At 37.5% G+C, this 11,603-nt stretch overlaps 1 protein-coding gene across 6 annotated transcripts in view; it reads left to right on the top strand.

The window, feature by feature from the left end:
- The first annotated feature begins 372 nt into the window (after positions 1–372).
- Positions 373–11,603, top strand: part of LOC133524583 (titin) — a 108,330-nt gene continuing 97,099 nt past the window's right edge. For 3 of the 6 annotated variants that reach the window (XM_061860669.1, XM_061860668.1, XM_061860667.1), the window contains exon 1: positions 373–540. The gene's annotated coding sequence lies outside the window, so the exon portion shown is untranslated. The remainder of the gene's footprint in view (positions 541–11,603) is intronic. The other 3 variants (XM_061860666.1, XM_061860664.1, XM_061860665.1) reach the window with 2 other exon arrangements.

Below are 11,603 nucleotides of genomic sequence, written 5' to 3'. Positions count from 1 at the left end.
TAAGATGATAGTACGCTCTTTTCATGAAACGTTTGAGGGCTCCTCTACACTATGGCCCAGTGAAGGCCAGTCTAAGGGACGCAGCTATGCGTTGAAAAGAGATAGCAATATCACTTGCTCCCTCTAACGCATAAATGCGTCCCTTGGACTGGTCTACGCTGGGCCATCGTGTAGAGGAGCCATGAAGTGTGGTTGGAAGGTTGGAAAAAGTAAAGTTAATATAGATTATACAAACTAGTAAATAACTGTATAGAAATTACCGGTGTTCACACACATACACACTAAACCGAATGCTTCACTATGTAACAGATCAGATCACAGTGTAAACCAGCCTTTAGGGCACAGGCTGCGGGTCACGGAGGGTTGTGGAGCCGGCGCTCGCGCAGCCAGTCCGCGCGCACCTCGCTCGGACGCCGCACGCTCCGACACGACTCGAACGCGATAACACTACTAACACGCTTGTGAGCTTAACAAAACATTAACATAAAGGTGAAAACGAAAAGTGAAGTGCGCTTTAAATGGTAACGGGCTAGCAGACAGGTGAGTCTTATTACATATTAAGTGTAAAATAAATAAAACGGTTGGTCAGCTGAGCGCGACGTTACTCATTCAAAACTTTAAACGTGTTTGCGCATAAAAATAAGGCTTGATTCTTTAATACGTTAATACTGTTTAATATTTAAATTTGAATAGTGTTAGTAACTGGGATGTATGGTATGCAAGTTACAAGCCAAGCAACTGTTCTTGCTTGAGTTCCAATTACTTATATACGAATGTTAATTTCGATTTGAAAGAATAAGTACTAAAAGATGAAGTTTCACACAATAACTCCTTTTTAGGGTTCCGTAGCCAAATGGCATAAAACGGAACCCTTATAGTTTCGCCATGTCCGTCTGTCTGTCTGTCTGTCTGTCTGTCCGAGGCTTTGCTCCGTGGTCGTTAGTGCTAGAAAGCTGAAATTTGGCATGGATATATAAATCAATAAAGCCGACAAAGTCGTACAATAAAATCTAAAAATTTAATTTTTTTTAGGGTATTTCCCCTACACGTAAAGTGGGGGTGAAATATTTTTTTCTCTTCAACCCTCGAGTGTGGGGTATCGTTGGAAAGGTCTTTCAAAACTAATGGGGGTTTTCAAGAAACATTTTTTGATAAAGTGAAAATATTCGGAGATAATCGCTCCGAAAGGAAAAAAAATGTGTCCCCCCCCCTCTAACTTTTGAACCATAGATCCAAAAAATATGAAAAAAATCGTGGAAGTAGAGCTTAAGAAAGACATTAAATGAAAACTATAGCGGACATGATCAGTTTAGCTGTTTTTGAGTTATCGCAAAAAGTTTTCCCTTCATAGTAAAAAGACTTACTTTAATTAGGTACTGATTATGCAAATTTGCCTATTTGTTTAACTCGGGTGAAAGGTACCGTTTAATCCCTTGGTTAACAATTTACTATACTTTAAGCTCCAGTTTAGCTTATTGCGACGGAAGAGTATCTACGGAACCCTACACTGAGCGTGGCCCGACATGCTCTTGGCCGGTTATTCATATAAGAATCCAACTTTATTTATATGTTATTGACTTAAGTGTGACATAATCCGAACCGGCATACTTTAATTCTACATGGAATGTCACCTCTATTTTGTATCATTAGTCATTACACTTACTACTTACATTAACTACTTTATTTAGATAGTAAGGATTGTTTCATAGTCATAACTTAATATTGATATTGTTTACATTCTTTGAATTGGGTGACGAAGCCCGAAGGTATGTCGGGAGACGGTCGGTGTTTGTATTTGCTCTCAATTGTTTGCATTCCACTGCAGCTTTGTTCCCACTGTTGATAATTCCATATTTGTACAATTGGGCCTGGATCCCAGGTAGACCCTAGTTCAACAGAGTTCGTCGACTGTGACTAAACTTCAAAACAATGTGTACCCTCATTATTTATTCATAATTTTTCTTGAGCGCGTGACCTAAATCTTTCGTTCTTGAGAATGTTATGTGAGTTACCTACGATATTGAATTGTGGTGATTCATAAGACTTTACAAACTTGAACTTGGCCAGTCTGACAGAGCAAGTAAATCTGATTCTGATATAACCTTATTTGCAAAACTGTAGGCGTAAGTATTATATTTGCGCGTTGTGGAGTGTAAGATATTGATTAATTTATAAGTGACTGTGTCGAACAGTCTCCTAAAGACAGGGATGACGTCAAAAACGATACGAATACAATGAAATAAAAGAATAGATGAGTGCAGCGAGCCAAAAGCGGAGTTATGTGAACCGGCGCGGCGGGGGAATAAAAGAACTGTTTAAACTGTTGCTTTTAACTGGCAAGTCTGAACTGAACCTAGATAGATGTATTTTATCTTATAGGGCATATATTGTGTTTGTCTACTCAATGCAAGGATATTTAAGTATTTTATATGAACTGGTGAGCTTAATCTTTGACTCCTTTTTCATCAATGTGTTTCACATAAAACAAACAAAAAATTAACTTATTGGCTATTAGTAAAGCTCCCAAATGACAAGTCATACAGGCCAGGCCAATACAAAACCTTAATTAATCTTCGATGCAGTCAAAGTAATTAATCAACATAATCAATAGCTGTATCAATGGACCTCCCACACTATACCATGAACTGTAACCACAACCATCAGTGTAATAGCCCGTGAAACCGTTGAGCGGTATTTGACGTGCCGTGACGTCTGCTGACGCACGTGACGTGTGTTGACGTGAAGTGTGTGTTACGATGTCAATTCGGATTACTTTCTTCGGTGAATCAGAATGCCCCAGTTTAAACCGAGAATTAAAAGTGATAATTTTACTATTTAACTGTGCGGACCAGACTATGGGACATTTACGATGTCGCGAGTTGACAAAAAACGATGTTGAATAATGCTTCCTTGGGAGACATTAAGAATTAAATTGGAGTTCATTCACTTCATACTGTGTTGTCAAAATTGAGACCTAAAATGTCTCTAAAATCTTATTCATTATTCAGTGCTTTTTTTTTTGTATCATTAAAATCATTATGTTCAAGATTTAAAGGATTTCCGCTTATTCTGAAACTGCATCTACGTAACAATTTTGCATTAATTATCTTAATAAGAAGTTTAACTTAAGATTACGTTAATTACGTAACTAATAAATTAATAGTTTAAAAAACTAGAAAAACACGCTTTTGTGAATGCACGTAAGTGCAAACACGACTATGATACGATATTCCATCATGGAATGCGAGTGCCTATCTTCCGTCTTCATCATCAGACCTTGAAACCACATCGTGGTCAAAGTTCATTACAAGACTTTTCTAACAAATCCAAACACAGCTATGATACGATGTTAGATCATGAAGTTCCAGTTCATATCTTCCGGCTCCATCATCAGATCAGTTCGACACTACCATATTATAATCAAATAAAAATATTTATTGACAATAATTATATACATAATGGATATATACAGATGATTACTATAACTAGCTTATATCTAAAATAGGCCCTTGAGGCATTGTACCAAGGATGCTGGCGGCATTTCCTCGTTGTATCGCAATACTGATACGTTGTGCGAGGAAGCCGCCAGCTCTTCGGTCACCATATTATTGTATTGTCATCAGAACTAAATACAGCTGCTAATTTTCATGCCGCTACGATCCTTGGAAGATGGTTAGATTAGTTACCTACCTTAGATTCCATTACATAGTTACATACAGGTCGAGTCGACCTAATAAAGGTCTTCGCACACTATACCAATTCCACACCAACTCAACTCACTTTTGGTTCACCTTAGTGGACGACGAGTGGACGACGCGTAGACCACCCGACAGTTACCTAAATTTTAAACATTATACTATAGGTCATACAAGATAAGGCTTTAATTTCAATATTTAATTTTGAGTCGAGTGGCTGTTGAGTTGTAACAATGTGCTAAGACCTTAAAAGCGTGTTAAAAAGCAATGTTTGTCGTGCTTATCGTGGTCAGTTCTCGCTGAATAATTTAAACCAAATATATTGCGAGCAAATAAAACCTGTAAATCAGTCGTTGGAAAATGTCAACCATTTTCCGTCCGTTTTTTCTGCGCCAGTGCAAAAAATGACATAATACACACAAAATCAATAAAAATAGTCAATTTCTATAATAACATCCGTACAAAGCAACCTGTTTTATTGAATGTAGATATTGAGTGAGTGAATGTAGATATTGTTTATTAATGTCATGAGCACACGATTAACTCCAATGTTTATTTACATTTATCTATATACAATTGCGCATAATAGGAAGAAAGATGAACAAGATAGCGATGAAAAGATAGTCACGTGTATTGTGCAAACACCTAGTATGCAGGTTTACAAGTTATAACATTGAAATGGCATAACTACATTTATTTTTTAAATACGCATGGGCCTTTTATCATTGGCCAGTAATTTGTTACGCTTTTTAATTTTTTTAAACTCTGTATGAAAATAAAACCGTAATTATCAGTGTTTCTTTTCTTGGGAAGAGAATTTGAGTTTATTTATTTTTGCAATTTTTTGTTAAATGTGTAATATTGGTAATTTTTTTATTTTTTTATTTTATTTATTCAGGATTACAACAGCTTATAATAATTACATGTGCAATTTTAAATTTTAAGTGTATAAAGCCAATTACAGTAATCCACAAGGTCAAATCGTGATCTTAGTAAATAGTTAAGAAGGTAGCTACAGAATATTTAGCATGCATCATTTCTCATAGATAGGAAATGAGCAATTTATTATAATAACACTCTTTTCTGAATAGGAGAATTTTATTCGCAATAAAAAGTTATTTAAATAAAACTTGAATGTAATACATGGGTAATCTGTAGGTATAGCTGTAAATGTGATCTAATTGGTTTTCCATCTTTTATTGTAAGTTGCTCCGTAAAAAAAATGTAATTAAATTGGACAAAAAATAAAAATTAAAAAGTCAACTAACAACTATTTTTTGTTACTGCGCAGGGTAGGTACGCCGCCGCGCGTGCGTTATCGGCGCTGCGCGTTGCATGCGTGCGGCGTCAGCGTCTGTTGTAATGTTTGATAGGCTATCGCATAAGACACACAAAAGGTGTTAGAGATACATTGGACAAGATGTCTTAATACTTAGGATAGGATTCTTGGAAGTTACGTTTGATACATGCCAGGTGTAATTAAGGTTCCGTAGCTAAATGGCAAAAAACGGAACCCTAATGGATTCGTCATGTCTGTCTGTCTGTCCGTCCGTATGTCACAGACACTTTTTTCCGAAACTATAAGAACTATAGATATAAGAGCTATACTGTTCAAACTTGGTAAGTAGATGTATTCTATGAACCGCATTAAGATTTTTACACAAAAATAGAAAAAAAAAAACAATAAATTTTGGGGGTTCCCATACTTAGAACTGTAACTCAAAAAATCGCCCATGAAGGGCTCCGTACCATTTATGACGTATTAAAAAAAACTACTTACTAGATCTCGTTCAAACCAATTTTCGGTGGAAGTTTGCATGGTAATGTACATCATATATTTTTTTAGTTTTATCATTCTCTTATTTTAGAAGTTACAGGGGGGGGGGTACACATTTTACCTTGCAAAGCTAGAGCTCTGATGACCGCGCGCCGCACCGCTGACTCACCGGCGTTGAAGCATTCCTAAATATTATCCTTCATTGTTTATTTGTTGAGTTGGTGATTAGATGATTTAACTTTTTGTATGCACGAAAGGTATCGGAAAACATGTTTACATATAAGCTGAATCTGAATGAATAAGAAAACTGCGGTATTTAGTCAACCGCCTTAAAAAGTTCGTGTATCTCAACAACGTATGAAAATTCGCATATAAGGCTCACTTTGTTATAACTGTTATAAGTTGAGTATAAGTCAATCATTCAGGACAACGTTTTGTACCCTGCCCTAAAGAAATATTTTCGGACACCGGCAGGATACATTTTTGCTTTTAGTCAAACTTCACCCGACTTATTGAGCATCTTTACCTAAACTTTCCTTAATTTCTTTAAGTTTTTTTTTATACTACGTCGGTGGTAAACAAGCATACGGCCCGCCTGATGGTAAGCGGTTTCCGTAGCCTATGCGCGTTGCCGACCCTAAACCCGCCCCCCCTCCTTGAGCTCTGGCAACCTTACTCACCGGCAGGAACTCAACACTATGAGTAGGGTCTAGTGTTATTTGGCTGCTGTCTTTAAGTTGGAGGTACTTCTCCAGTTGGGATCTGCTCTAGATCTGGAAACATCCACTGGCTGTGCCCTACCACACTAAGCGATATGACATTCACAATGCCCATACCTCTCTTTTGGACGTAGTTTAAGGACGTACCCGGGTCCATACAGTACAACAGCATATATATAAATAAATGTCTCGTAGTTTCCAATAACCCAGCGACGGTGTTTACGGTCCACAAACCGACCTGACTCAGTCATTGTTGCATTTGTCCGTGCTCCCACTCGGCGTAGGCTTTATTATAACATGCCATGTTTGCGGAAACAACCTATTGATTCTTATTCATAAAACAATATACTTTTCCTGTAACCTTACTTTGAGATTGGTGGAACATCTCCTAAAAATAACACAGAGGATTCTTCGTAGGGAACCAGTCGCGCGTTTCGTGAACGGACAACTATGTGTTTATTAAAACTCTGACAGGTGCTGTTGTCATAATTAAGGCCTGTGCACACCGGATGCGTGTACGTAGACGTGCATTTGCACGTGCGCGTTGTAATATATAGATCCGGCACATCGCTAGCGTGAGGTGTGCGTACACGGCTTCATCTTTATAAATTTTTATCACACGCACACATCATGCACGTCTACGCAAATGCAGCCGGTGTGCTCTGGCCTTTAACATTGGTCACTCATCAGAGGGCCTAGCCAAGATGATCGTACATCGACTAACGACAAACGAACAGAATTATTTTTCGGGAGAAGTCGCGTGTCTTTTACATACATTAATTATCTAAGTTTCGATTGGAGTTTGCTATCAAAAATTGTAATCTTGGCTAGGCTTTTAAACCACTTATAAAAAAGACAAGGACGTGTAGGATAACACAGACCACAACAGTTAATAAAACCTTCAAAAGGATTAGTCAGTTATTTAACAACCAAGTTATTAAAGCTATATTGGCGTAGGTTCGCGGTCTTTCTACATCGTGCCGTCACCGCCGCAATCGTCAACATGGCCTTTATTATTCACACATTGTTTTTTGTAAGGCTTCTATATTTAAATATACTGCAATATTGATAGCAGGCATAGCGCATCACCATTCCAGACAAATCTTAGTAGGTATAACATCAATGAATGCGCAGTAGTACTGCGGTGGCACCATGCTTCCATTTTTATCGCTTGTCACTATGCCCGTCACTTTCGCACTTACATACTTGTTAGAACGTGACAGGCATGGTGACAAACGATAAACAGCCGACCATCTTAGCCCTACTGATCTCGGAGTAAAATAACATGTTTACAAAACATTATGTAATGTTTTTTTTTTTATTGATAAAACAAGGAAACAATTAAACAAGGAAATATAAAATATGTGACCACAATACAAAGATTCGCCAGAATGCGGAGCAGTTTGTTGGTGTGAGCTCGCTCGCTTTATACATCAAAACTTCAAAAGCAGGTTCATAATTTTGCATGTATATCGATGAGCTTATTCCCAATATATTTTTTGTCCAAAAAAATCTCCCAGCAACTAGTAGGTAATCAGAGGGCTGGCAATAGAGTGCCTGAATTAAATGAGTATTTCCTTTCATTTGAATTACTGGTAAGGTAAGGGCATTTATTTGTGTGTTCATCTTCAGATATCTTCCTGAGTTATGGATGTTTTCTATGTATTTAAGTAGTTATCTATAGCTATGTAGTATAGTTGTCTACTCGTAGTACCCACAACACAAGCCTTGTTGAGCTTACTGTGGAGCTAGATCGATTTGTGTAAGATTGTCCTAAAAATTTTTTTATTTTTCTTTGCTTTATTAATTTTAATTGGTTTAGCTTATTCTAAATTAAACCAGTTATCAATGGAGCCCAATATCCGCTTCATCGGCGATCATCCTTATGTTGGTCTTCTAACGGCAGTGCTCGGTGAGTGTTTGCAAACATTAGTTGTTTGTATACAACATGATCATTATACGCCTCATTACTAATTGATTCATCATAATCATCATCGTCTGTTATTAAGTAGTCTCTATTTATTAAAAGATTAATCCGTTTTTAGGGTTCCGTAGCCAAATGGCATAAAACGGAACCCTTATAGTTTCGCCATGTCCGTCTGTCTGTCTGTCTGTCTGTCCGAGGCTTTGCTCCGTGGTCGTTAGTGCTAGAAAGCTGAAATTTGGCATGGATATATAAATCAATAAAGCCGACAAAGTCGTACAATAAAATCTAAAAATTTAATTTTTTTTAGGGTTCCTCCCCTACACGTAAAGTGGGGGTGAAATTTTTTTTTCGCTTCAACCCTAGAGTGTGGGGTATCGTTGGAAAGGTCTTTCAAAACTAATAGGGGTTTTCAATAAACATTTTTTGATAAAGTGAATATATTCGGAGATAATCGCTCCGAAAGAAAAAAAAAATGTGTCCCCCCCCTCTAACTTTTGAACCATAGGTCCAAAAAATATGAAAAAAATCGTGGAAGTAGAGCTTAAGAAAGACATTAAATGAAAACTATAGCGGACATGATCAGTTTAGCTGTTTTTGAGTTATCGCAAAAAGTTTTCCCTTCATAGTAAAAAGACTTATTTTAATTAGGTACTGATTATGCAAATTTGCCTATTTGTTTAACTCAGGTGAAAGGTACCGTTTCATCCCTTGGTTAACAATTTACTATACTTTAAGCTCCAGTTTAGCTTATTATGACGGAAGAGTAACTACGGAACCCTACACTGAGCGTGGCCCAACATGCTCTTGGCCGGTTTTTGTATTCTAATGTGTCTACAAAAAATATTTATCAGAAGTTTTAAGAAAGTTTACATACGTAATTTATGTTTTTTATGTGTCAGTTCTGGTTTGGTTGTAATCGCAGTACTAGCACACATAACTACGCGTACGCGTACTAACCTAGTTATACATATTATAACCTACCATGCGAAAGAAAAATCTTAAATCTTCTGTATAAATACGAGCTAGATTCCCTGCGAATCAAATCAAATTAAGTTAAGATTTGAAAAGAAGAAAATCTCACGTAAAAAATTGTCCCTCTCATTACGTCTGTACGGCAATCTAATCGGCCATGTTCAGTAGACAGGCCTCACGCGACGCAAACGCCGATCTCGGACAGCACAGGACACGGACAGAACACCACACTAAATTACACAAGAAAGCCACAATGAGGGCTTTCTATGCTCTATAGGCGGTTGTCCCACCGCCGGCGACTAAAAAGCTAGTTTAGTTGAAATTTTCTGAGGTTCTTTCTTCGGCTCGAACCTTCAGCTCCAATTTTTTTTACCAGAAAGTGGGCGGTCAATCTTCCAACTTTATCCAAACGTGTTATCCTCGATTGAGCTGTTACATGAATTTGAACCATTTAAGCTGTTAAATTATTTTTTAAACGGGCGTTTCTTTCACTTCGGAGGAATTCGGTAGCTAGCCGCACTGCATAAAAGAAACAATGCCTTATGTTTAACAGATTAAGGTTGGAGCCAAAAAAAGACGAGACAATATCAACTATGAATGTCTCAGTACTCGAACATGCTAATGCCCAAAAGAGGACGCCCTGTTTTCACCTGCATTGTCCAAGATCCCAGAGCCGCCAGACCTTACTTATTTTCTTATGAATATAATGTATAGGATAATATAGTGTTAGTAGTCACCGCCGGCGGAAATTGTCTGGCAAAGATTATAATTTTTTTACAATATTTTCTAAAACATACATAAAAATCAGCCATGAGAATTTAAGAAAAGTTAGTAATATTTTTACCTAAATTTAGCACCTTGTACCGGATAAATGGCCGTCTGGCCAATATAGCAAGTATGCAGACATTAAAAGTACATGCTAACATTATACTATCACATACATTTTATTCATGACAAAATCAGGTCTGGCGGCTCTGGGATCTTGCTCTATAATGAAGGAAGTTTAAAAATGTCATGCATTGGGACAGTGACGAGGATTCAGTCGTTTACCATAAGTTGAACTACTTTTTAGCAAACTATATTGGGATTACAGGATATGCATCTGATAAAAACATGAGATGTCAGGTAGTGGTTCCTTCTCAATCATCATAATCATTCTAATTTCCACTTGTATTGCTTATAATGTCATCATATCTCAAGCAAGTTATCTATTTCCACAATTGTAGATTACCGGTTAGAAGGTTGTAGCGTCGTTGTCCTTAGTTTAGTGATGTGCTAAAATTTTGAATTCAATGTTATTCATTAATCAACACCTATGTCGTTTTCATAAGTACCGATTCCATTATTCATGGGCCTTTGGAGTATTTCTAAGAATACCTTTAACTAGTCAATCAATCGATCGATTTAAGTTTACTCCAACTGTATGACCGTACACTAACTCTATCTTTTGGTTTATTGGTAGAGAATGCTTTCTGGCATTAATCCGCCATTTGTAATTTCATGATGATTTAATAAATTATAAATAAATAAATCAAATCATTGCTCGTCCTTTCCCTTTTCACATCATGTTGTTTACTTCCATGTCTCCGTTATTCAACGTCTTATGATTTACTTATGTACTATTCATATCATCTTTCACTTGGTCCATCATTTCCCTGGTCTGCCTGATCACAGCATTATTTGCGTTGTATTAGCAGCTAGTGCATTAGTAATAATACGCTTTCAAGTGATCGGTGTCGGTATCCTCGCCCACGCGCCGCAGAACTGGCGGTGACGCGATGCGCTGCGCCAGGGCTTTCCACCTCCATAATAGGCATTACAATCTGTCTTTTCCTTTATTCATCTTGAACCTTGGATTAGGTTGTTAATATTAAGTTTGTTTTATTAACATTAAAAACACATAATAAACAATAGTTATTTGTTTTACAAGGGGGCAAAGTTGTTGTTTAAGCGCTCGTGCTAATATTGATTAGCAAGCGAAAGATTCCAAAATTGAACCACTAGCGTAGCGAGTGGTTCGAGAAGTGGAATCTTGAGCGTTGCGAGGGTTTCAAGGCACGAGGGTTAAAAGTCAATTCTACCAGCTAACATAAGGAAACGACTCAAAATTTGCATTTTATTACTTTGCCCCACATGTGGATAAAATGCTATTTTCTCATTAGTTTTTGAACAATCAAGAGGGCCTTTACCAGTTGGTGTGGTGAAAAAATACATATAAACACTTTATAAAAACCTAACCTAGGATGTCGCCAGCAGGTGGGGCAGGGGCAGGGCCCAAGCTGCCGGTAGTCAGGGCCGCAGAGGAACCGACGTCCTATTCCTGTCTATGATTACCGCCTTCTGCATCTAACCCTTGATCCAGCCACCCAGCGAGTCTCTCTAGGTGTTTTCGGGAGTCTTCGCCATGAGACCGTTCGCTAACACGACTATCATCTAATTTTATAAATTAGGTACCTAATATGCATGAACTGTAAAAATCAGTATAGAGAGAGGCTCTTGTTTATTTAAAGGTC

The sequence above is a fragment of the Cydia pomonella genome, chromosome 13, assembly GCF_033807575.1.
Source record: "Cydia pomonella isolate Wapato2018A chromosome 13, ilCydPomo1, whole genome shotgun sequence".
Lineage (NCBI taxonomy): Eukaryota > Metazoa > Arthropoda > Insecta > Lepidoptera > Tortricidae > Cydia > Cydia pomonella.
The sequence above is the reverse complement of the archived record's forward strand: the minus strand, read 5'-3'. Positions and strand labels throughout refer to the sequence as shown.